Here is a 26,366-nt window from a genome sequence, read left to right on the forward strand (position 1 = left end):
GTCCATAGGAGTAGGCGCAGCCCACACAGACAGCGGCATGCACCGGGTGCGTGCCATCAAAGGAGCAGCGCACGCAGCATTTCGGTTAAAAGGAGGTTTAAGCCCGCCTGATACACCCAACTGGGGCGTTCCTTGTGCCATCTCCACGGCTCAGTCAGTCCTGCACAGTAAGCTTACGCCTAATACGCCCACACAACCGTTCTAGGCCAGAGGAGCACTCCGACGGAGGCCTCACCTTCCTCTTCGGCATGATGGTGACAGCTACGAGGGGGGGCGGGAAAGGAACGGACAGCGGGGGGGGCGGGAAAGGAACGGACAGCGGGAGGGGGGAGTGAACGGCAAGAAAGGCACTCACCTGGACTTCCTCCGGCAGCGGTCGGCCGGGGAATAACCAAATGAAACCTCGACGCAAAAAAAATAAACCCCGCCCACCGCCGCACTGACACACGAAAATGGGCGGGATGAGTAAAAATCGTGGGAACGCCCACGAATCTGCTCGGGGAATGAGTGACGCATCTCTGTTCCAATGGCTAGCCTCCATTTATGGAGCTAGCCAATGGGACAGAGAGGCGGAACGAAGCCCCATACTTGTTTACAAAAGTTTTCGCCTGCGCGATACTGCTTGCGCAGTAAACGCCAGGCGAAACCTAAAAATGGTCTCATGTGGAAACAGAGTCACTCAAATGGAACAAAATGTTGAAACTCTTGAGCGTTCATTGCAGACTGTTAAACTATTACAAGCTGCCTTGCTGTGGTGCCGTGGCTAGGACGACTGACTCCGGAATCTGGGGATCACGGTTTGATCCCTAGCACCGGCGGCAGATTAGCCCAGCACCATGTGACTCTGGGCAATAGCTTGCTTAATCTTCCCGACGGCCCCCAGCGCCGACAGACCCTTACGGGTGATTGTGCACTTTACAAATGTGGATTATTATTATTATTATTATTCATATATTAATTACTGATTGGTGTCTTTAAAAAAGCATGCTAAAGACATGGAAAATTGTAACATATGAAACAAATTACGAATTCATGGTCTAGTTGAAGGAGTGAAGGTTTGAATCCTATCTCTTTCTTCAAGTCATTCTTGTCTCAGGTTTTGGATCTTCACGCTCGATTTCGTTAAACATCCAGTGTGCACACAGACTGGGCAATCCTTCTCGAATTACGTCAACCTTACACAAGTCTGGTGGAGTTATATATTTTTGAGAATATCCTGGCCTTCTTACAGTCATTTAAGCAGCCAAAGCTAAGGGTCGCATTTCTAGGCCTGGTTATAATTTATTCTTGATCAAGACTTGCAAAAGTCACAGCAGACAGAAGGAAAACATTCCTTGATATGCGCCCAGCTCTTTGTTCACTAAACACTAGATTTAGTCTTTTCTATCCAGGTTTATTCAATGTAACTTATAATAAGAAGATTACCACATATGAGGGCCTTCTCTTCTCCAGAACTTTTTGATACTTGCATTGGAGCGGCCATGGATACTTTGAACGTATAATGTTATCCCCTGCCTTTGACTACAATTGATTTTCTTAAAATATATGACTGATATTTTGAGCTGTTAATTTTTTCATTTCCTGTTCAATTTGTAATCTGATGATTGTTGTTTTATGTTTAGGATTTTGTTCTCTAATTTATTATTAATATTTTTCTTTTCACCCCTTTTCCTAGATGTTTCTAATGTGTCTGGAAGAATTCATTGAAACCCTTTATGTGACCCCATCCTTTTTTCATGTATTAACTGTTTCGGGTCTTGGTTGTGTCATCCCCCTCATGTGGTTCCACCACCCTTGATTATTTGTTTGTCATTTAGGTATGCTATTATTGTTGTTCTCCCTATCATATCTTTTATTTTAGGTCTACCCTTTTCTTCCTTTTTTGTCCTCTTCTCTTTCCATTCCTTCTTTCTCTCATTGTTTTCCTCTGAGTTCTCATCTTATCTATTATACATCCTTCATTCATTCTTTTCTTTTAAAATCTATTTTTCTCAAGATTCCAATTGATTTCTTTCTCAATTACTTCTTCTATCATATTTCTTACGATAATTAGAAGTTTATTATCTGTCATTAATTTTTATAAAGTTCATTATGTTCTAAAATGCTTCCTATATTATAAATAGGGCTCCCGGTTTTATGGTATTTATTTTTTTGCCATTTCCGTCTGTATTTATCCATATTTATTTTTGGGGCATTTTGTCTGTATTTATCCACATTTATTTTTGCGACAAGCAGAAGGCAATGCTGCAGCTAGTATTTTTCCATATTTATTTAAATTGACAATGCACACATGCATTCGGTTGTTATTGGTCAACACAATACATTCATAGGAAAACTTGGCCATTCGCAGAATGTCCCAAATAAGCTTAAAAGTGCTATCACAAGCCATTTGTCTCAGAGCCTTGCAGTTCCTGTCATTGGCACAGAGTGCTACATCCTCTTCCCCACTGAACACCATCCTGCCCCACTGAGAGAAACTCTCACTCCCTTCAGCTACAAACCAATTGTGCCCCGCTATAAACACCTAGAAGCAACTCAATTCAAACTATCCACTAGACAAGAGTAATTTGCTACCTGAAAAAAGTAACAACATTCTGGCAAAATTAAACACTCATAGGGAATACAGCTTAAAGCCACATTTAGTGCAAGGGATGCAAATACTATCATAGACTTTATATTTATATCAACAGGTTTGCTACAGAATGTAATTTTTTATAATGCTGTGCAAACAACTTTTAGTGACCATAACCTAGTGGTTATGGAATTATGTAATAAAAACCTAGCAATACTATCTGCAAATACAAGGACTGCTCCACGCATGGAGTTAGTTGCCAAAGATCAGGGGAGACGGGTCAAGAGGAGTAAAATTATCCCAGAAGAATTTTTCTCTAAACTCACAGAGGAGGTGGGAGATGAAATTAACATCTGTATGGACCCGCTTAGGTTCGGGGGTGATATCATTACTTCCTTCGAAACTATCTGCCAGCAAGTAGCGTCGAATTTAACGTCCAAGACGAAACCCAAGGAGCAAAAGCTGTATGGGTGGTTCGATAAAAAATGCTCTAAGGCTCAAAAAGATTTGCTGGCAGAATTAAAAAGGTCTCCCCGGGATAAACAAGCAGTGGCCAGACTACGGAAAAACTATAAACTTACAGTAGAATCCCGTAAGAAGGAGATCAAGGAAAATGCTTGGGTCTCGCTCTATGATAGGGCCACATTGAGGGACAGCACCAAATTTTGGGAAATTGTAAATACACCATTGTTTAGTGATAAGGATAACTCCCCGTTGGAATTGAACATATCTGAAAAGGAATGGCTGAACCATTTTGAAAAGATATATGGTAGCAACCTCCAGATAGAACCATTTGTACCAGTAGTAAGTGAACAATTAGTGTTACCTTTGAGATTCACCATTAAAGAAGTCCAAAAGGCTATAGAGGACACAACTGCTCATAAGGCCCCGGGCCCTGACGGGGTACCAGCAGACATGTACAAATCCAACTCCATTACATGGTCAATTGTCCTCGCAAATATCTTTAATATAGCAAGTATTGACAAAAGTAGATTGCCTAAAACCTGGTCACGGTCTATAATAGTCCCAATTTTTAAGAAGGGCCAGAGAGGGGACGCAAGATGTTATAGGCCGATATCATTGTTGGACTCGTCCTTTAAAATACTAGGGAAGGTGATCCTAGCCAAGATCTCTACTTGGGCAACCAACAATGACATCTTGTGCGATGCACAGTATGGTTTTAGACCTGGCAGAGGCACTGAAGATCAGTGCCTCAATTTACATCTAATAGTCAGTAAATACACTGTGGCCCAAAAGGGATCAATCTATTTGGCATTTATGGACTTGTCCACAGCTTTTGACCTAGTTAATAGGTCAAAGCTGTGGACCATGCTGCTGGATATGGGGTTAGATCAGGCATTGGTGTACTTCCTGGCTGATTTGCATAGAGATCTGACAGCGGCCATACGCATGTCGCAGGAAGGGAAGTGTACGGCTGATTTTAAGTCCGGGAGGGGAGTACGCCAGGGCTGTATTTTGGCCCCAATGTTATTTTCATTATATATTAATTCTTTGGGTGCAAATCTGACTGCAACGTCTGTAGATGTCCCGTGCATGGGGGGTACCCCATTGCCAGTCTTACTGTATGCTGACGATACAGTACTACTGGCGAGGACACCCATAGGCTTACAACGTCTTTTAAATTCCTTTGGGAATTTTATGCGAAATCTAGACCTTGTGATTAATGTAGAAAAATCGCATGTGATGTTCGTTGGGAAAGGCAGAAATAAGATCAAGACCCTCTCTTGCAATGACTCAGTAATATCAAAAGTAAAAATCTTTACATACCTTGGGGTAGTGTTTGATGATCAGGGTAGCTGGGTTCCCCAAGTTACCAATAAAAGAGTGGCAGTAAAAAGATCATCGGCCGCTATCCTAGGCTTTGCGAAAAGATTGGGTGGGAAACCCCCAGAGGCAATTTTGGCGATATACAAAGCCAAAACAATAGCCATAGCCAGGTATGGGGCAGCAATCTGGGGCTACAAAGATTTAACTGTGTTACAGAGAGAGGAAAACAAATTTTTACGATCCCTTCTGGGCCTTCCCCAATCCACATCATCTTTTGCGGTTCACTCTGAGCTGGGAATGGGATATATCGCGGACATCCTAAACATGGCACCGCTTTTATTATGGATTAGAACCTGGCTTAACGCCAAACTTACACTGAATCATAAGATTCTTACTGATTGTCTGGGGCGGGACAAAGTGGCTGATATTAAATGGCTGGCCTATATTAAAAAAACTTCAGCACTTTTAGGTCGACCGGAACTATACCTAGACCCGAAAAACCTGAATAAAGAAGACATCAACTGGGTAAAACTGAACTTTATTAAGATCCGAGAAATGGAGAGAGAGTCGACTGAACTCTCTAAACCCACAGTAAGGTCACATTTTATGCTGATTACTTCAATATCAGTGCAACCATATTTGACCATTGTCACACGCCCATATCATCGCTGGTTGCTGACCAAATTTAGATTTAATCAGGCACATTTTTTGCTGGGTATTTACGAGAAATGGTGTGCCCCAATGGATAATGTGCCATGTGAATGTGACAATTTCTCTGATCAGGATTTGATACATTTCGTATTCTTTTGCCCCTTCTTTTCGGAAGGTAGGGCAAAGTATATTAAGCCCCTCCTAAGAGAAATGGGTTTTTTACAGTTAAAACCTGCATTGTTGTTTCTTCAATTAATGGAAAATCATCGGGTCATGTTCTGTGTAGCGAATTTTTTGATTGCATCAATTCGCGCTAGACGGAAGAGACTCCAGACGAGTATAGCTGAATGTTTGCCTTATGCCTGATAGTATTATTAAATTTCCAGGTTCTGCTTCATTTTATATATGCTCTATAATGAATTGTGAAACATTGTTGATATTTGGTGTAAATCCTGTGTGTCACGCAACTCCTATGTATTGCTAATGAATTTTAAATGTACAGTTATTAACAGCTCTGTATGATGTTCTTATGTATTTGCATAGTATACTTTTATGATTTTTATTTAATCGAATAAAGTATGTTTTGACTTGGCGTTTACACTCATTATTCAGAAAGCTAAGGACATGAAAAGAAAAATAGTGCTTGACTGGAAAACTCTGTAAGGGGGCGCTAATGTGTTTGGGTGTGAATAAAACCATTCATTCCTGTCGCCGTCATGGAGGCGCTGATTCCCGTCATCAACAAACTGCAGGATGTCTTTAACACAGTGGGGACTGATGTCATCCAGCTGCCACAGATCGTGGTGGTGGGGACCCAGTTAAGCGCGCACGCCCCGTGGGCTGGGTGATGGTGGCCTGCTATGGACACACTGTTCAAAGAGACACAGTTTCCTCCACTGCCTGCTGCCCAAAACACAGGGCTTCTGCAGAGCACAGGCGATGGGTGTGCAGGCTCTCTCTGACATTATCACGCCCAGGTGTCGAGTGGTGCACGCGCAAAACAGAAGTCCTGTGAAGTTATTTATCTGCGCTGTTGGTTTAAACCCTTTGAATTCACCTTTCATCTTCGTGACACTGGCAACATGAGTATCATTGAGTTGTGAGTTGTATATTAGTAACATATTATTTTGAGTAATTGAAAGATGCACTTCTGTGTCAGCAATGGTGACATAGCACAATTAACAAAGCACCCCAAAATAATGTGTGAACAGCTTTCAGTATTTTAGGTCGGTGCAACTAAGCCACAAAACTGCATTAAACCAAGAATGAATTCCTACATTCTCCTACAATTTTATTTGTCTAAATCTCTGGTATGTTAGTGTTCATCCATTGTCAGACTTAATCCCACAAATGAATGTATCATTATCATGAATGAAAACCTAGCCTACTTAGTAAATGCCAGCCTACTCTTAATCCTTCTTTCTGAGACATTTATTTTCGTACTAAAGAAATGTATAATCAAACATTAAGCTGCCCCTTCCATGACTCAAAGCTATTGTGATAGATTATTGTCTAAATAACCACAGGATGGTCTTTGAAACATTTGGAATAACGTGTAATTAAAATAGTCACGTTGTTCAGTTTTCTGTAGATGTAGTATATTCACTTATGGGGCTTTGTTGTTTAAATGTCTCATTGATTGCTTTCTTAAATGTCACTGTAGCGGTCTGTTAAGTTTAAACACATGTTTAGCACTCCAACCCATCGTTCCTTTGCTTGCCATGCCACATTAGTTTGCCAGTGCTTGTTTTTTTTGGATCCATTTCACTGGGGAATGAATGACAGAAAGGAAAGAACAGTCACCATTTTCTGCAAGTGAGGAGGAGCGCGACAAAGAGAGGGAGTAAGAGGAAGAAAGAGGGGGGCAGCAGAATTGGGTTTCTTCTCTCCGCTGCCCACTCCCCCCTGTCCACCCCAGGCATGTCTGTGAGAGTGAAATCCCAGCCCAAGGGAAGGGAGGGGGGCTGAATGCGGTGTGTGTGAGCATGATTCACCTCGAGGTGGGGCGCTGAGAACAATGCAGGCCTCCTGGCGCTGGCAGCCACAGATCATCTGGGAGCTCAAGGCACCTTGCCTCCTGCCACGACCCCCCCCCCCCCTTGTGCAGGCACAATGAACAGGAGTAGCAGGCATTGTGATAGTGATACGAGGGGTCTGCACACAACACAATCCGACGAGCTGAACAGGACAAACAGCAGGGCCAGAGTGAATTATTTAGAAGTGGCTGAGATTACACTTGAATCTATGTGCCCCCAAACTGCATAGCCACTGACTCCAGCCCAAGTCCCCCACACTTAACTTGCTTTTGAAATGGCTGGCCAGGCTCACTCGAGGGGCGGAGCGGAGCCCCAGACATGGCTGGGGCAGCTAACAAAAGGAGCGCAAAAAGACCGTGAATTGAAAGAAATTTCCGGCAAAACTAAAGCTGGTGTTTCGCTTTACTGAAGGCAGCCACAGCCCTAGAATCAGCAAGAGGGCGTGGCGAGGCAACTCTGCTGGAGCACAGCAGTGCTCAAAATGTGCTAGTATTTTCCCGTATTTACATATAAATACAGACAAAGGAAAACATGTTTTCCGTCTGTATTTATATGTAAAAATCCGTTTAAACGGAAAACCGGGAGCCCTAATTATAAATGACTTTAAGAATTGTTTCTATGAATATTAAGGGTTTGGGTGCTCCTATAAAGCATCAACGGGGATTGAACCACCTTCATAAATTAAAAAGTGTTATTGTCTTATTGCAAAAAACTTATATGATGGAATCAGAAATTGTTAAACTTAAAAAGCAATGGTTTGGTCACCTTTTATCTTCGACAGGCACTGGTAAATGGAATGGAGTAGCCATACTTTTTAATAAGCATTTAGATATCCAAGTTATCCCTCAGGAATCAGACTCTAATGATAGATGGATTGCTGCTTCCATCACTAATAATAAAATTCATGTTACAATTTTTTATGTATATGCTCCCACACAGCTCAATAAATCCGTTTGGCAAGACATTTAATCTAAATGATTATCCCTAACAGATAATTATTTTATTTTCGGGGAAGAGGGCAATATGGTTGTAAATCCTCTAATTGACAGTCGATCCACTTCCAAATTCATCCCTTCATTCATTCATTTACAATTTACATCTACAATACAACAAAGAGCACTGATCGATACTTGGAGACTTTGAAATCCGACCCTTCAAGAATATTTGCTCTTTTCCCCAGTTCACTTTTCGCACTCAAGAATTGACCACTTGTTTGTTTCACAACCTTTGGTACAAAATATTATACAATCTGAGATTGACTCCATTGTTCTTTCTGACCATGCTCCAGTTACATTGGACTTGGATCTCATTCAACACATTCCTGGGAAAAAAGATGGCAGTTAATAACTCCCTTCTTCTTTATACTCAAATCACTCAAGTGTTTGAATAGTTTGCAACCATTTTTTTCATTAGTAATGAAAGATCTGCAAATTTATTTCCAGATGCTGTGGGATACTTTCAAAGCTGCATCTAGAGATTGGATTATTTAATTGTGTCTCAGCGAAGGAAATCATCTTCAGGGAAGTCAAATCAAATTATGACTCTTATAAAACAACTGGAACATAAATTCTATATTTCTAAATCAAAAGAATGTTTGGATGAACTAATTCAGGCACAATTCTCCTTTAACATGAACTTTGCAGAAATTGCTAACTCATTTCCTTAAATGTAGTGCCAAATATGGGGGAAAAAATAAATCAGCAATATTGCTTCCTATCTTAAAATAAAAAATGAATGTACTAAAATAGATTCTATCCTGTCTTCCACCAACACCCTGGTTCATACAAATGAGCACATTTTAACTCAATGAACTAATTATTTCAGTACTCTATACACTCCTCAATCCCAAATCTCTCAAGATGATATCTTACATTATTTGAATTCCATCAAACCTCCTCATTCTTCCCACAGTAATTTCTTCTCTGTGGATAAAGATATTTCTATTGATGGCAATCTTTTTGCTATGCGATCACTTAAAAATGAAAAAGCCTCAGGCCTGGTCGATTTTACCATAGAATTTTATTTACATTTTAAAAAATGTTAACTCCTAAATTTTTCCATCTTTTTACTCATTTTGTATCCTCCAAATCTGCTCATGGCTCATTTCAAGATGCTTTAATTTACCTCATTCCTAAAGATATTAAAGATCTTACTTTGTGCAAAAATTATAGACCCATTTCCCTGGTTAATTTGGATTATAAAATGTTCGCTAAAATTCTTGCCCTTCGACTTGAACCTTTACTTCCCCAGTTAATAGGAAGGGTACAATCTGGTTTTATTAAAGTAAGACTTCCGTCTGATAATACTAGATTCTTTTTTAATGATATAAGTAAATCTAAATTATACAAACATTATTTAGCAGCTATTGTGTTGGATGCGGAAAAAGCTTTTGATTGTGTTGCTTGTCTTTTTATTTTTTCTACTCCACCCTGGTTTGGCTTTAGTTGTATTTTCATAAATTGTGTCTCTCTGTTGTACTCGTCTCCTAAAGCTTCTGTCATAATCAATGGTCCTATATCCCCACAATTCCCTCTTCATAGAGGTGTTCGACAGGGCTTTCCTTTATCCCCTTTTTTTATTTATTCTTGCTTTTAGAACCCTTTCTAACAAAACTTTGTTTACACTCACATAGTCAGGGCTTCCAATAAGGGGATCAATAATTAACAAGCATTGTAAATGCAATAGATCTTGCATTTGTTTGAGTTAGAGCTATTGGCATTGTAAATGGCAATGTCTTGCATTTGTGTGTTATGCAGTGTATGTATGATTTGTGTAGTGGAGTTATGTGGGCTGGATTGGATTAGTTGTGGAATTGTGTGGTGTGGAATTGTGTGGTGTGGAATTGTGTGGTGTGGAGTGGATTTGTGCAATGAAATTATGTGGAATGGTGTGCTGTGGAATTATGTTTATAGTAATTGTGTGGCATTGAGTGAACAGGAATTATGTGGAGTGGCATTGTATGTTATGGTGTGTAATTAGGTGGAATGGTATTTTGTGTTGTGTAGTGGAATGTAAATATGTGGTGTGCTGTTGAATTTAGTGGCATAATGTGGAAGTGTGTGATGTGGATTGGATGTATGTTGTGTGTTGCGCAATTGTGTGGTTGAGCTGTATTATGTGGTTTGGTGTCGAATTATGTGGTGTGGATTGGAAATGTGTGGAGTTGAATTGTGTGGCATGGAAGTGTGTGGATGGCTTTGACTTTCTGGTGATGCAAAAAAAACAATTAGGTAGGAGCTAAGCTCCTGATCTATGTGTTTGGGTGTTAAAAACAGAAAGAGTTAGAGCTATTGGTGTTGCAAATGTTTTTTTATCTATGTGCTATGGAGTGAAGTGGATGGACGTGGTGTGTATTGGAATTATGTGGGGTGGATTAGAATTGTTAGTTGTGGCATTATGTGGCGTGGAATTGTGTAGTGTGTGGTGGATTTGTGTAGTGGAATTATGTGGCATGCTGTGCAGTGGTATTATGTGGATAGTAATTATGTGTTTGAATGTATTGGAATTATGTAGAGTGGTATTATGTGTTATGGAGTGTGATTCTGTAGAATTATATTTTGTTTTGTGGAGTGTTATGAAGTGGAGTTTAATTATGTGGTGTGCTGTTGAATTTTGTTATATAATGTTGAATGATATGTTGTGATTTGGATATATGTGGGCCCTAAAGGACACTGATTACCTAAAAGGATGGCAACAATGATAAGGAGTGAATGCATAACTCTAGAAACAAACGCCATATGAGAAAGCTAGTAGAAACTGACCGCAGCAGAAAGTGAGAGCGCAAGAGAAAACAGTATAATATACACTGATCTCTCTTCCGAAAAAAGCATTGTGGAGAATCCTGAAGGTTGAAGTTGCCACACGAATGCAAGCGAATGGAGAGATGCCATCAAACACATGCAGTTCTGTAAATGTCTAGGACACACAATTAAGGGAATCAGTTAAGGTGCACCTTTAAAGTTATCAGAAAGTGATTTACCGCAAAATTGAAAATAGTTTTTGTAGAAGAGACAAACTAACTAAACAAAGATGCAAGGTGAGGGGCATCAGGTTAACATGCTATTAAAGTTGACAAAGCAGATTTCTATCCACGCTTGTCAACAGAAAAGTCAAAATAAGGCAAGTGACACACTCACGTGTGGTGTTGTGGGCTGGCATATGCTGGATATTGGGCATCTTAACACTTTAATAACATTGCATCAAAAAATGTCCAATAATAGCATCAGATGGCAAATTATTCCGATAAGTGACAGTGGGAAAGAGACTAAGGAGAGCCAAATGAAGGGTATATTGTTTGGCTGCTGATCAGAATGAATGGGCAAATACATGCATGAAGTGACTGCAACTAATTGAACCTTCTCTTGACTCTGAGCATTAATATTTAAGTCTCAGATTCAATGAGGTGGTGTGAACTGAAACACACATTTTAAAGACACCCACAGCGAACTATGGACAAGGTGAAGGGACTGGTGCAGTTATGCCCAGCACATGCACTGCAGATTCCTGTACCAACACAACAGTCACACATGTCTACATGCTGTCACAGCAGGAGGTAAACAGCACTCAATGGGTAGAACACTAGTATGTTAAATATTTTTCGCACGTACACTCGAATTGGCCACATTTCAGGATTTACTGGGAAAATGGACATGAGGTGGCAGAGTGTGAGAACAATTAGCTTAAAAATATATATATAACACGTGCAATGCATTACTTGCCAACTGTACACCTCCTTTGCCATGCTGTATTACCCAGTCCTATGTATAAACGATGTACTATCAGGAAAAAAGTACACCTTTATTAATTACGATGCATGATTTTTGTCTAAATTATTGGCTTAATATTTTGTTTAACCGGTTTTATTGTCACCCTTATTGTTCAGGTAAAGGCTTTTTGAAGCAGTATATGTCACAAGTAACATTCGTGTGCCAATGCATTAATTTGTACACTGCGCAGGGATGTAGAAATGTAACCTTTTTAACGTTGTTAGCCAAAAGTATTGGATTTCTACATTTAGGCCAGGCCCTCACTCAGCCATAGAATCTACAGGCAGGACTAAACTATTTCAGGACTTCATAGCATCTCAAGTGAGTCTGGCTCTTTCCATGGCATATCAAGCACAGTGCCTGTGTTGTTAATCTAAAAGCAGGCGCCGTGCTGAAACTTAAAGCGCTAGTATTAGATCAAACAGGGCAACCCAGTATACCCCCAAGGAACTGGGTACTGTAACTTACAAGACAAAAGTGTTCTTGGAGGATTTGTTTAAACTAAATCTTATTACTTATATTGGTCCAAAATGATCCAAAATCGTTAACATATTATTTTTTGTACAACTATTTTTTTATACAAACAGATATTCAATTTATAACACATCAAATGTGATTTCACATAGATAAAATCTCAATAACGTTATATTTGATTCACAAAAAATAAGTACAAACAATAATAATGAACACAATGCTCCTTGGTTGATCCTGATCGCTATATTCCTCCAGTTTTCAGGATCCAAAAAAGCGTGAAGATCCTTCTAACTCTATAGGTACTCAAAACACAGAGTCCATTTGATTGACTTTGTCACAATGTAATTATATCGAAGGACGCAGAACACCATCAAGTGTGATGTAATCCTGTTTGAGAGGAAAACAGTCAATGTTTCGGTCTCAATTTGCATCATAGCTCTGCAAGACCATCTTCAAGACCCAGTGTAGTTGCAGGATGAATCAAAATCGTACTGCCATACTTACATTTAAGAAAAAAGGAAAAACTTCAGTGAACTACACCATAATATGCATCGCTTGCCCATAATCAAACACAATGGAGAACTAACTACCAGCATTACAAGCCCGACACCGTTCAACTAATGAGTAGAAAATGATTCTCAGAGCACCAAGAGTAGTGTAACAAACCAAACCCTGATATACACAAAGCACCAACTTAATCGTGCAAAAGACCCATTTCCAAAGAATAACCAACACAGTGCAAGTTGCCCTGAGTTACCTAACCCTGTAAAGCGATATGGCAATATGAAATAAAATACTGTATTATGCCAGTTCAATGCACAACATGGACAAGATGATTGTCCAATCAATTATAAAAGACTGCTAGAACAAAAAAATAGAAATGATTAGCAGCACTGTTCTGTCAGTATCCCTATATAAAGCATGCTAAAAATGTGAACACCAACCACCTTACCTGCCGATAGTCTTACACCGACTGGGAACTAGAGTTGCAGAATATAGACAATATCAAGAAAAAAAGTATTAGGAGAGCATTCAAGGCATTGCAATTCCCAGCATTTCATGATCTATTAACTCAGTGTAACTACCGCAATTACTGATCCACGGCCGACAACGCTGGGCCTGTAGTGTATGCAGAAGCGAGCCATAGTGCATTTAAATGTATACATTTAGTCACATGACTGGTACCTGGTCAGGGACCCAATTCAACCTATTCCTTAGCGACCATGTTTGAGTGGAAAAACGTCTCTTTACAACCAAAGGACCACTTTTGTACTCACTTACTACAGGGCACAGAAATAAAAAGGGGACATATAAAAGATGTGTGCCCATTAAAGTAACATAATGACTGACCCAAAGGCAATATCGATAGACATAAATGCCCACAGAGGTTAAGTATAATAAAGTAATACTCAAAACTAATGCAAAAAATATATATGTGTTGCTACTGAGAGTACACCCCTTACAAATCCAAATGTGTATGTATTATATAGCGTATGTCACGTAGTTTATAAACAAGCCACAGTATATTATAACCATTATAACCATGTGACTAGTCACATGATCATAACGCAGTCCAGACTTGATCTGCAGTGACCATATAGCAATAGATAAATTATCCCTATTGAATCTAAAGAACTTACTTCAAATATGTCTCATAGCAAATGCGTCCGTAGTTGATATAGCATGATACTTCACCAGGAGAGTCAATCTAATAATAACCCCAAGGGTTAATTTAATATCAAGCTATTCCAGTTTAATGCAGAAAAAGGTCTACATTTGCAGGTCCACACCTTAAGAAGTGACACTGTACATGTGTATAATCCCCTGTAAGGATGAACACCGTGTTTACATTCCTGATATGTGAGCATACACTCATCATCAAGTGTGTATTTATAATGGTAGTCATCTTTAAGATATATAAACAATTGTGCAAGTGGGTAGTGGAACAATTGTACACGCGGGTAGTGGAATAACCCCAAAAATGATGCATAACAAATATCCAAATGTTAACGATACAGATCCCAACCAAATTGCAATTGGATGACAGGGATGAGGGTCTTTAAATCGCGGCGCCTTCGTAATGTAAAAGCAGACTAATTTGTAGAGGTCTGCAGGTAATTTTAATTAATAAATAAATGTTTGCGTGTCAAGGGCACAACAAGATAAAGGTGCGAGGGTGTCATATTAAAGCTAAAGCGTGGTGTGGAGTGTTCTGGGGAACAAATGAATGAATGAATGAATTAATTAATTAATAAAAATCTTATACCGCGCAACTTAGCCCAAGGGTATCAAGGCGCCAGAACAGGTCATCCAACACCTCATCAGACAAAGTCGGCTTTACAAAAAAGCCAGGTCTTTAAGGCCCTACGGAACAAAGCGAGTGAGGGTTGCCTTACAAGATCTGGGGGGAGAGAATTCCACAATCTGGGTGCCACAGAGGAAAATGCTCTGCCTCCCCATTTCGCCTTTACAAATCTGGGGACCTCAAGAGAGTTTTTATGGGAGGAACTAAGGAATCTGCTAGGGGAATAGCGATGAACAAGAGACTTGATCCCTTCGGGGCCAGTGCCGTGGAAAGCTCCATGAGATAAACAAAGAGTTTTAAAAATGATTCTGGAGTGGATAGGGAGCCAATGAAGATTCTCCCGGGCCACAGAAGCTGAGGCCAATCTGGGGAGGCTCAAAAACCATCTTTGCCGCAGCATTCTGGACCATTTGGAGACGATGGATGGATATGTATGTAAAATGTTTTACATACACAATGCCCCCTCATGTTGCATGACACTTCTTCTGACCGCTGGAAGCAGTGAAACATTAGGCGTGCCGTGCTGGTAAAAAAAAAAAGCGTTGCTGGATAGCCATTTAAGTAAATAGTGCTCAGAGGATGCAATTAAAACGTACTGAGTAACAACATATGTAACAGGGTGTCCTCATGGTAGGTTACAAAAAGAGAAAAGGCGGTACTAAGGAGGGACTACTACTACTAAGCCTATTAACCAAAGAAAAACTACCATTTACAAATGACAGTGAGAGGAGCCAATTAAAAAGATGGGCGGAAAGTGAGCAGAGCTTCATGCCAATATCCTGAATACAGCATGTCTCTAAGAGACAGCGCAATCGCTGCCTAGGTAAGACCTAAAAATCTCCACATATGATGATGATATTCTTCTTTCTATGTCAAACCCTCAAAGTTCCCTACCAGCCTTCTTAAAAGAAGCCACATCTTTCATGTCTGTTTCAGGATATAAGTTCAATAAAGATAAATGCAAAATTCTTCCTTTAAATAAATTATGTTATCGTGCTGATTCCCTTGATTCTAACTTTCACTGGAATCAGGATGAAATTCAATACCTTGGTATTTGGTTTCACTCTACCAGTAAAGGCACAGTTTCCATATTATTCACTTTATCTAGCATTCCTATAAATACTCAGTGCTCTTACTTTAAAAAAAATTTATTCTTTATTAACCAACTTTCTATGGCATAATAAGAGAGCTCATATGTCTTTACAAAAACTTAAATGTCCCAAACAACTAGGAGGAGTTCATTTCCCAGATTTTCCGTTCATCGTTTGGTTTGCTCCCTCAAACAAGCTACTTTTTCACTTAATGAAGATAATACTATTCAATATCCTCCTTTAGGTTGATTTTGAACGTTTTCCTTCCATCCTTTCTGCGTTGCGAATGTCTTTCTTTTTCTCAAAAACCTCTGTCTAAGTCTCTTCCCATTTTAAAGAACTGTTGCAAACTCCTATGCCCAATTGTTGGTGTATAGGATGTATGACATTACAACGCATGCTTTTACCATGCATGCTGTTACAACGCGGTTTTTACAACGCAAACCTTTACAACGCATAGCGCTTTGGGGTGCTGGATAGTGAATAGTTTAATTTACTATTCCAACTCCAGTCCCCGTGGACACTAGGGAAGGTGTTGGATAGTAATTTAAATCTATTCCCTATCCTAGAGCGCCCCCAGCGCAATGCGTTGTAATGGTTTTCGTTGTAAAACCTGAGTTGTAAAAGGTTCGTTGTAAAGGATGTTTCCCGGTGTATATGATACTTCCAAAGATCCATTTCTACAGTCTTCAATTTGGCATAATAAATAGATTAAAATAAATGTTAGAACTATTTTTTGGTTAACTTGGCATAAGAAGTGTTTAAAATGGGTATATCAACTCTTTGAGAACAATTCATGTCTTTCATTTGCTGCAGCTCAGCAATGTTTTCCCTGCCTTCTTCGTTTTTAATAAAGTACATTGCTTTCACATCAGCTGTTTATTCTGCCTATGTTCAATTGCCAGATGTCACCTCTGCCTCCACTCTTGTCATCTTTCCACTACCTTTTATCTTTATTTCCTTCCGCATTACTAATTTATCATAAATGTGTTGCTCCCCAGATATAAAAGATAAATCAGAGGTGGAATTACAGTGGGAACGTGAATTAGGTACTCCTCTTTTAATCACCTTATGGAATAAAATTTAGCTTAATATTCTAAAATCCTCAAGAGCAGCTAAGACCTCTCAAACTTTATTTTTTATTTATAATCATTTAATAATTAAACCTACCACATTACAAAAGATATGTAATACTTCTCCTCCTTCATGCTGGTCATGTAATGCATCTCCCTTAGACCTCAAACACATGCTTTTCGACTGTCCACATACAATTTTGGCCGAACGTTTGGAAACAAATAAAGAATATCTTTATTACACATATCCCTTTTACTTTTCAAAATATATTTTTAGGCAGCCTTTCAGAAGCTTGGTCTTTCGACAGTGATAGAATTATCACATTAGACTTACTCCTTGCTGCAGCATTCCAACACATAACTTCATTTTGGAAGGATTCATCCAGTTTATCTTTTCAAACATGGTGGTACAGTGTCTGCCATATTCAAAGACTAGATAAAGCGTATGTTTCTCCCATATCACTTGCTATTAAAGACTTGCTTTGGCTTCCTGGGACCAATAATTTGGATTCCTCAAGACAACTCTACCACACATAACACTCGAATTAAAGAAGTACCCAAACAACCATGATTTAATAATTATTTGTAATCTTAACAATAGATGTATTTCTTTTTCTTTTATGTCCTTCTTAGCAATAATATTGTATACAAATAGTATTCATAGAATGATTTTAGAACTTATTTCTTTCTCTTTCTTACAATATGTTATAACACTTTCTTTCTTGATATGCATTATTTTGATTGCTGAACTCTATTGCTTATCTTACATTAAATGCTACTAAACTTTCCTTTTAACCTTAAAAAAGATCCAATACCGTGGGTTTGGAATTTATAGGGTGCCACAAATAGCACCTATTCTGGTTTTTGAGGAGTAACAAGCAGGTTTGGGTCCTTACCACACCAAAATCTGAGTGGTCTGGTAATTACCAGGCCATTTTCATCCATTACATTCTGGCAGGTTTGACAAGTCAAAATATATATAACGTGAGATGCAAACTTTCTCAAACCAGGTGCGAGAAATATTGCACAAATCGTAATTTCGACCTCTGTGCCATCATTGGTTAGCGCAGGGATCAGAGTTTTAAGGGGCAATTGTAAAGAGGCCCATTATGTTTAATCCCGGCCTCCTCATGCAACAAAATTGAGTAGCCTGGGCACATACTTTTGAATAAATTCCTCTGTTCCCTGTTTTTGCAAGTATTGGGCGCACTTGGAATCAGGGTAATTCTAGCAGGTTTTTTTTTAATATGAAAACAGGAGTGGACTTCAGGATATAAATAATATTTACCCAGGTGAGAAAAGTCTCCATTTCACTGCCGACTCACTAATGTATGATATAGTGGGAAAGTTACGAAATGAGAAGTTCTGCAATGCAGTATTGGTTTTCTTATTAGCCTTTGCTTCGGGACAAAACATGTTCTATCTGTGCCTTTGTCCTCCTATGGTTCGTTATTTTGTGGCTATGTGAAAGATCATTTAGAAGTGACAGCCTCATGAACTTCCACTGTCCCTGATTAATGAAATATTATGACACACTAGTCAGGTTACAGTTGTGTCTTGGCTCTTAAATTAGGGATAAAATATAATTGTGCCAAAATATCAAATGTCTAATACACATTAAAGTGATGGAAAAGTAAGAAGTTTCATAAATGTTACTGGCCTGTTTTTGTATTGATTATACATTAATTGGCCATTAGCTCCATCAAGCTAATATATAAGCTTCCATTCTGATCACGGCCTCTTCCCTGCAGGTGCTTTCATTCCCTGTCTTGGCATAGCTAAAGGTATGAGAATTGCTGGGTGTGTGCTGCAGCTACTCCTACACACTTATGCAAACACATGTTACCTATTCATACATTTTCGCCGCTCGCGGGCACTCTGACCATGTCTGGGATACCTCGCTCGGATGCCTGTTGGTTTCACAATATCAAAGTTAAGTCACTCTGAGCTCACAAGTTCAGTTGCATTGACCTGCATAGAGGACGAGCAAAAATAGGTGCATTTGGTGGACAGCATTAGGTCAGTGGAAGGTGCAGAGTTGCCATTTGTAAGATGGGACAGTTCTTGAAAATATCGGAATTGGATGGCTCCTTTAATTGTTGTGGATCTTGAACATGGAGATAGACATTTTAATGTATGTGCATGCTCTTGTGTGCGTGTCACATGTTGTGCGATTCTATGTTTATGCACTATTTTAGTTTTAGAGACCTGTCGCAGTATGTTGGTGTCACCCCTCATACAGGCATGTACACCGGCAAATGTAGGTATTCCCTGTGCAATCACCTTCAATGTCTGGTGAGGGTGGGGCGAGGGGAGGCTGAATTGGTAGCTCAGCAAGTCAGCATGCTCCAAAACATTGCATAAGTTCTGCCCTAACACAGCCACTGCACGCTGTTACAATGTATTAATAAGATGGGCATTTGTTCATTTCTGCTTCCTCCTTCAATTAACATTTTGAATTGCAGGTACTACCCACATTACATTAAATGCTACTAAACTTTCCTTTTAACCTTAAAAAAGATCCAATACCGTGGGTTTGGAATTTATAGGGTGCAACAAATAGCACCTATTCTGGTCTTTGAGGAGTAACATGCAGGTTTGGGTCCTTACCACACCAAAATCTGAGTGGTCTGGTAATTACCAGGCCATTTTCATCCATTACATTCTGGCAGGTTTGACATGTCAAAATATAACGTGAGATGCAAACTTTCTTAAACCAGGTGCGAGAAATATTGCACAAATCGTATTTTCGACCTCTGTGCCATCATTGGTTAGCGCAGGGATCAGAGTTTTAAGGGGCAATTGTAAAGAGGCCCATAATGTTTAGTTCCGGCCTCCTCCTGGATTATGCAGAAATAGGAAGTTTTAGTAGCTCCTGTCTAATTGTGTTTTAATGCTGTAAAGGCATTCGGTGAAGTTAGGCAAAAGATGAACATTGGTCTATACTAGGAAGAAATCAAGCGGTTGGAAGCACGCCATTGACTGTAAAAGGCCTGGTCGAGGCAGAATTGATCACATCCTGGGATGTGACTGACTCCACCTAGACCTTCTCGTCCTTTAGAGGTATACATTACCTCTGCCAAACCTCACAACCTTTCGAGGGACCCAGTCAATGGGTAGAAAATCGGTGCTTTCGTGGCTTGCAGCTGTAATGCTTAAGTAACAAGCACTGGCAAAGGTAATAGGTCAAGCCTATGCAAGAGCTATCAGCTTTGACATTGTAGTTTTGCCATGTAAAACACCAGTGTGGCTTCTGTTCTGCATAGCTAAAAGTTAATGGAGTGGACTATATTGTGGTGGATTTAAGTAAACTAGGGTGGAGTGACGTGGTGTAGATTGGACTGGAGTGGGGTAGATTGGAATGGACTGGGGTAAACTGGGGTAGATTTGAGTGAAGTAGAGTGAAGTGGGGGTAGACTGGGGTAGATCAGAGTGGGATAGATCGGAGTGGGGTAGATTGGAGTGGGGTGGGGTAGAGTGGAGTTTGGTAGGGTGAGTGGGGTGGATTGGGGTTGATTTTGGGTAGATTGAAGTAAATTGGGGTAGATTGGAGTGGAGTGGGGTAGGTTTGCGGTAGATTGGAGTGGTGTAACTAGGAGTGGGCTAGATTGGAGTGCGGTGGACAGGGTGGAGTGGGGTAGATTGGAAGGAGGGAGTGGGGTGCATTGGGGTGGAGTGGGCTAGATTGGGTTGGAGTGAGGTAGATTGGAGTAGAGTGGAGTGGGATAGACTGGACTGGGGTAGATTGGGGGATTGGAGTGGAGAAGGTTAGAATAGACTTGAGTGGGGAAGATAGTGGTAGAGTGGAGTGGGGTAGATTGTGCTACATTGGAGTGGGATAGATTGTGGTACATTGGAATGGAGTACGGTCAAGTGGAATGGGATAGATTGGAGAAGAGTAGGATAGATTGGAGTGGAGTGGAGACTGGAGTGGAGTGGGGTAGACTGGAGTGGTGAGGGGTAGATTGGAGTGGGGTGAATTGGGGTATATTGGGGAAGAATGAGGTATAGTGAAGTGGGGTAGACTGGCGTAAAGTAGAGTGGAGTGGGGTGGGGTAGATTGGGAGAGGGGTAGATTGAAGTGGAGTGGGGTAGATTGTGGTGGAGTGGAGTAGATTGTGGTAGATTGGAGTGGGGTAGGTTGGAGTAGAGTGGGGTAGATTGGAGAGGACATAGATTGGAGTGGGGTGGAGGTTGGAGTTGAGTGGGGTAGATTGAAGTGGAGTTGAGTGGAGTAAATTGTGGTCGAATTATTGAAGTGGGGTCGATTTTGGTAGATTGAAGTGGGGTAGATTGGAGTGGTGTGGGGTAAACCGAAGTGGAGTTAGGTAGATTGGGGTGGACTGGGGTAGATTGGATTCCTGTGGTGTGGGGTAGTTTGGAGTGGTCTGGGTTAAATTGGGGTGGAATGCCGTGTATTGTAGTAGATTGGAGTGGGGTGGATTGGGGTAGACTGGAAGGGAGTGGGGTAGAATGGAGAGGATAGATTGTGGTGGAGTGCAGTGGATTGGAGTGGTGTGGGGTAAACTGGAGTGGAGTGAGGTAGATTGCAGTGAAGGGGAGTGGGGTAGATGGAGTGGAGTTTAATTGGGATAGGTTGGAGTAGTTGGGGTAGATTGGAATGAGTGGGATAGATTAGAGTGGGGTAGATTGGTGTGGAGTGGAGTTGCATAGAGTAGAAGGGCGCAGAGGAGGGTGGCATAGAGTAGAGTGGTGTACCTTGGAGTGGCATGGAGTGGAGTGGCGTAGAGTGTTTTACAGTGGAGGGGAGTGGAGTGGCATATCTTAGAGTGGAGTGGCATGTCATAGAGAGTAGTGGCATGTCGCAGAGTGTAGTGGTGTGTCTTAGAGTGGCTTGGTGTGTTGTAGAATGGAGTGGCATAAAGTGGAGTAGAGTGTTGTAGAGTGGATTGATGATTTGAGGAGTGGCATAGTGTAGAGTATGCATGGTGTGTAGCACACTGCCTTATAGACACATTTTCTTTTTTTAAAACAGATTTTATTTGTCAAATAACCAATATATTGCAGAGCACTGTAACCCAGCAACTCATGCATATAAAATGAACATTGAATTGACTTAGACAATTTCAACGAAAATATAGGACAAATGAAAAGCAATACATTCAAAATATCTAGCAAATAAAAATACAAAGAAACAAACCCCAATACCCACCCCCGTCGCACTCACGCCTACCCTAAAACAGCACCATACATGAACAATCTCATTCATCCAGACACATTGCACCTGCATTTAAAGAGCGATATTGCCTGCCAATTATGGGGGAGGGACACCAAGTCCGCAGGCCTGGCCACTGAAACCGGTTCCAACTCCATGCCGCGATATTGTGCCCATCGCATCTAGATTTTATAATGTTTAAGTGGGCATTCCCTGGCCGCAAACATGGGAATCTCCAGCTCCATACAAAAATCCATGCTATTTTTCCAGGCTTTGGCAATATCTCTTAGCCAAGGTGAACCCTAATAGCATAAGATGGCGTTTGTATATGTTACCTCCTATATCCTCCTTAACATGCAGCAGGACCAACTTTGGGGAATTGGAGAGGTCCCTGCCTAGTACCTCAGATAGGCACAGCAAGGCTCCCTGCCCAAATTGTGACAAAGCGGTGCAGTGCCAGATTGTGTGGAGCAAAGTACCCTCCTCATGTTGGCATCGAAGACATACCGGGAAGGCCACCAATCCCGCCCTCCAGAGTCTGACCCTGGTGAAATAGACCCGGTGGAGATATTTAAACTGAATAAGACTAAGACTTATGGCTATAGAAGGCAGAGCCTTCACCCAGTCCTCCTCCTCCAGTGGGCCTATGTCTCCCTCCCAGGCCTCCCAAAGTCACTGCAGTGTAGGGGAACAATGGGTAACCAGGGACTGATAAGTCTTGGAGATCTTGTGATCATGGAGGTCTCCCATAAATACCTTTTCCTCTATGGGAATAAACTCGTCCAGGGACCCCAACCCCTCGATGTAAGGAGTGATGGCATGTTGGAGCTGTAAATATCGGAAAAATTGAGTTTTAGGCATGTGGGAGTCCTTTTGTAACTCCTGAAAGGACTTTAGAACTGGTGCCTGCATGATGTCTCCGAGATGCCAATACGGTTCTAGCTCCAAAAACCGGACAATACTGCCGGTTGCGGTAGTCGCCCATTCGACCAAAGGGGAGTCTCCCGAGTTGAGTTATTCCACCACCCTGCCCTCCACAATGCCTGTTGCCATATTTAAAATATCAATTTTATAGCCGGTTGCAAGGAGTTGCGCAGCGGCGCGGAGTATAGCATAGTATGTAGGGTGGTATCTCCCATACAACGCCTCTCAACCGCATAGGCTGGGTCAGCCCTATCGCCATACCACTACTCATTGAGGACCAGGAGATGGGAGGCCATATAATAAGATAGGATATCAGAGGTTGCCAATCCCCCGCAATACATGGACTGGAAACAAGTCCCCAGAGCTTTCCTCGCCATTCCGCCAGCCCATAGAAACAGACCCAAGGCTGTATTGACACGTCTGAACCAGCCGGGGGAAATCGGATAGGGATGGTTTTTTAATTGATACAGGAGGCGGGGAAGCAACACCATTTTAAAAATGGCCATATATTGAAAGAGCCATGTGGGCCCCAGTTTTAAGAACTTCCCGCACCCGCTCCCATACAGGGGCCAGATTTATGTGGGGATGTCATCACCTAGAGTATTGATGTGTTTTGATCATATTCAAATATTTGTGTCCAACACACTTCAGAATTCCCAAAAATTCTGATATATTCTGAAATATCAGCACAGTTCATTTTTGTTGTGTGCTAGAAAGAAGCCTTTTGTTTCAAGCAAGGATGTTATATAAATTCTCTCACACTGAAGTCAGAGAACGAAAAATAAACACATATTCCCCTATGAAAACAGAGCCTGGCATTTGACCTCTGTCTTTGAATGCACAGCAAATGTGACAAAATAAGAACGAGATTTAAAAGGCTGTTAACAGAGAGCGAGCACTCGGAAGGATATGGTAAACAGTCAATGCTCCAATGGACGGACAAACTCAAGCCGGACAGACAAAAACAAATAAAGCCAGAAAAGAGAAAGCAATCATCTGTGATTTACAAACCACAAAACCAATGGTCAGGAATGGTTTCAATGCATTCCCAGTGAAGTCTTCAGAATGCCCACAAGACATTGTTAGCAAATCAAACAGCTGCGCTGTCTGGTAGGCTTTGACTTAAAAATGACTGTGTACTTGGGGGGCGTGGTTTTGGCGCTTATCAAGATGGCCGCCTGAGGATTCCGCTCCGTACATTGGGACCGGATTCAAACACACCGGGGCATTTCCTGCTTCATTTTACACTGGATTTCGCCCGCATCCTGCACCGGACCATGTAGTGCTTCTGGTGAGGTGTTTTTCGTCGCTCAAGAAGACGTGCTTCATCTTGTTTTGTCCCCCGCACTGCTCTCCTCACAGCGTCCGCCATTTTGCGCGCGCCTGACGTGCATGGATTATTAATGTGAGCGGCAAGATGGACATAGCGTTTCTCATGTCTCTTTTTCGGGATAGTTCGGCCTCTCTGCTGTACTCGCCATCGCACTCAGGTTTTAATCTTTCTGAAATGGTTATGTAATTCCTGTTGTGTGATATTCTGGGCTGAATGACTCGTTATTTACTGTGACCAGTGCTCTGCCTTATATGCTTGAACCTGTGATACTCTCCTACTTCAGAGGTCATATTCGCTCTCCCTTCAGGATTACACGGTGATCTTTGTAGGCACTTTCTGTACCTGTATGCATCACGTCTCATGTTGCCTCATTGTTGCACCCTTTTTCTCATGGTGCCAGCCAGATTATGTGCATACCCCATCACAGTGCCTCTTAAACGCAAGTAATGTTGCACTACATGCACCTATATTTACTGCTTATTGTTAATTAATGTGCTTTTTCAACATGTGCACCTCCTCTTGCAATGAAGGATGTTATTGGTTATTTGCTGGGTGCCCTTGGAAATGAATATGAACATTTATTTTTGCATATTTATGCCCATCACTTTCTTTTTTCACATGTGAGATTACTGTTGCATCTGGAGTGTAACTCTTATCTCCATTCCACTCTTTAATCTCACCTACAAGATTTCTCACTGCCTGCGGCCAGCATACTTCTCTGTCAGCCTAACATTCGAAGGAGCCCTATCCCTATTTATTTGTTTATTTATATATTTTTTTTCAATCCTCCTGACTGCATTGGATTTTCCGCTACCCTCTTCAGCCATACCTCCTTTATTGCTCTGTAGTTTTCCTGCTGTTCTGAAATATTTTGGAATACTTTTGACGCTGAGTTAGATTTTTTTATGGGAAGACTTCGTAAACCGAACTTTATCTTTGTCTCAAAGAGATCTGTTTCTCTGGAATCACCTCCACCTTCTTCGTCATCAGCCTCTCCTACCTCATATCAAATAGCGGGAGTATCCTCAAATCGCTCTTCCTCGACACAACTTGCCCCAAGCAAGTCTTCTCCACCTCTCTCTTCTTCTAAGAGCTTGAAGCAAGACCCTCCTTCTCCTGTCAAGGCATCGTCTCCTATTTCGATGGAACTGCTTTTGGAGGAAATACGTGCTTTGCGCCCATTTGTAGAGGAGACCAATAACAAAATGCAACTTCTTGTGGAGAAATGGTCGACTATGGAGAACAGGGTGACATCGGTGGAACATTAAGTCTCGGAGATACAGGTCAATTCTCAACGCATTTCCTCTTTGGAAAAAACAGTCCTCACCCTCCAACAGCATACTGAGGATTTAGAAAATAGAAACAGGAGGAATTATCTACGTATATATGGTCTGCCGGAATCCTTAGAGGGGGACGACCCTGTCAAGTTCTTCACTACCTTTCTTCCAAAGCTTTTGGAAATGCCACCTACCACTTCTCTCAGCACCCAAAGAGCTCATAGGCTTGGTCCTCGTTTATCTTCTTCATCAGCTCCAACCAAACCAAGAGGTGTAATCATTCTTTTCTTGAAGTTTACGGACCTTCTCTCAGTTTTATCTGCAGCTCGAACAAAGTGTCAAATCTCGTGGTTAGGTCAGAGGGTCTTTTTGTCTCTAGATGTGTCCACCGTCATGGCTTCTCGAAGAAAAGAATTCCTGAGTCTCTCTTGGTACCAGATTTGGATTATTCCATCCGTGTATTTTTAAAGTGACACTCCAAAACCGAACATGGACCTTTCAAGACCCTGCGGAACTCAAAAACTTTATTCACATCCACACTACTAATAGCATGGACAGTACTACAAATTCTTCCGTTGGCTGATTATTTTAACCCCTTACAGGATTTTTGCTGATCTTTCCATCTTTTGTATTTCCATAGGTTCTGCTTTAGTTCTGCTATCTGATGTTCCTTATATGGTTATAGAAATGTAGTTTGCGTGATTATCTTTTCTTAGTTATAGTTCTCTTAAAATAGCATCGTTTTTTAAGTTTATCATGTTTCTTGTTGTGTGTTAGATGGTCGTAGTAATGTTTTTTCCTGTTGTTTATCTCTCTTAGTATTTGCTCATTTTAGACATTATGCATTTTTCATATTTATCATATTTCTTGTTGTATGTTAAACGGTCGAGCTTTTTCTTT

This window comes from Lissotriton helveticus, chromosome 5_1 (genome assembly GCF_964261635.1).
Source record: "Lissotriton helveticus chromosome 5_1, aLisHel1.1, whole genome shotgun sequence".
Lineage (NCBI taxonomy): Eukaryota > Metazoa > Chordata > Amphibia > Caudata > Salamandridae > Lissotriton > Lissotriton helveticus.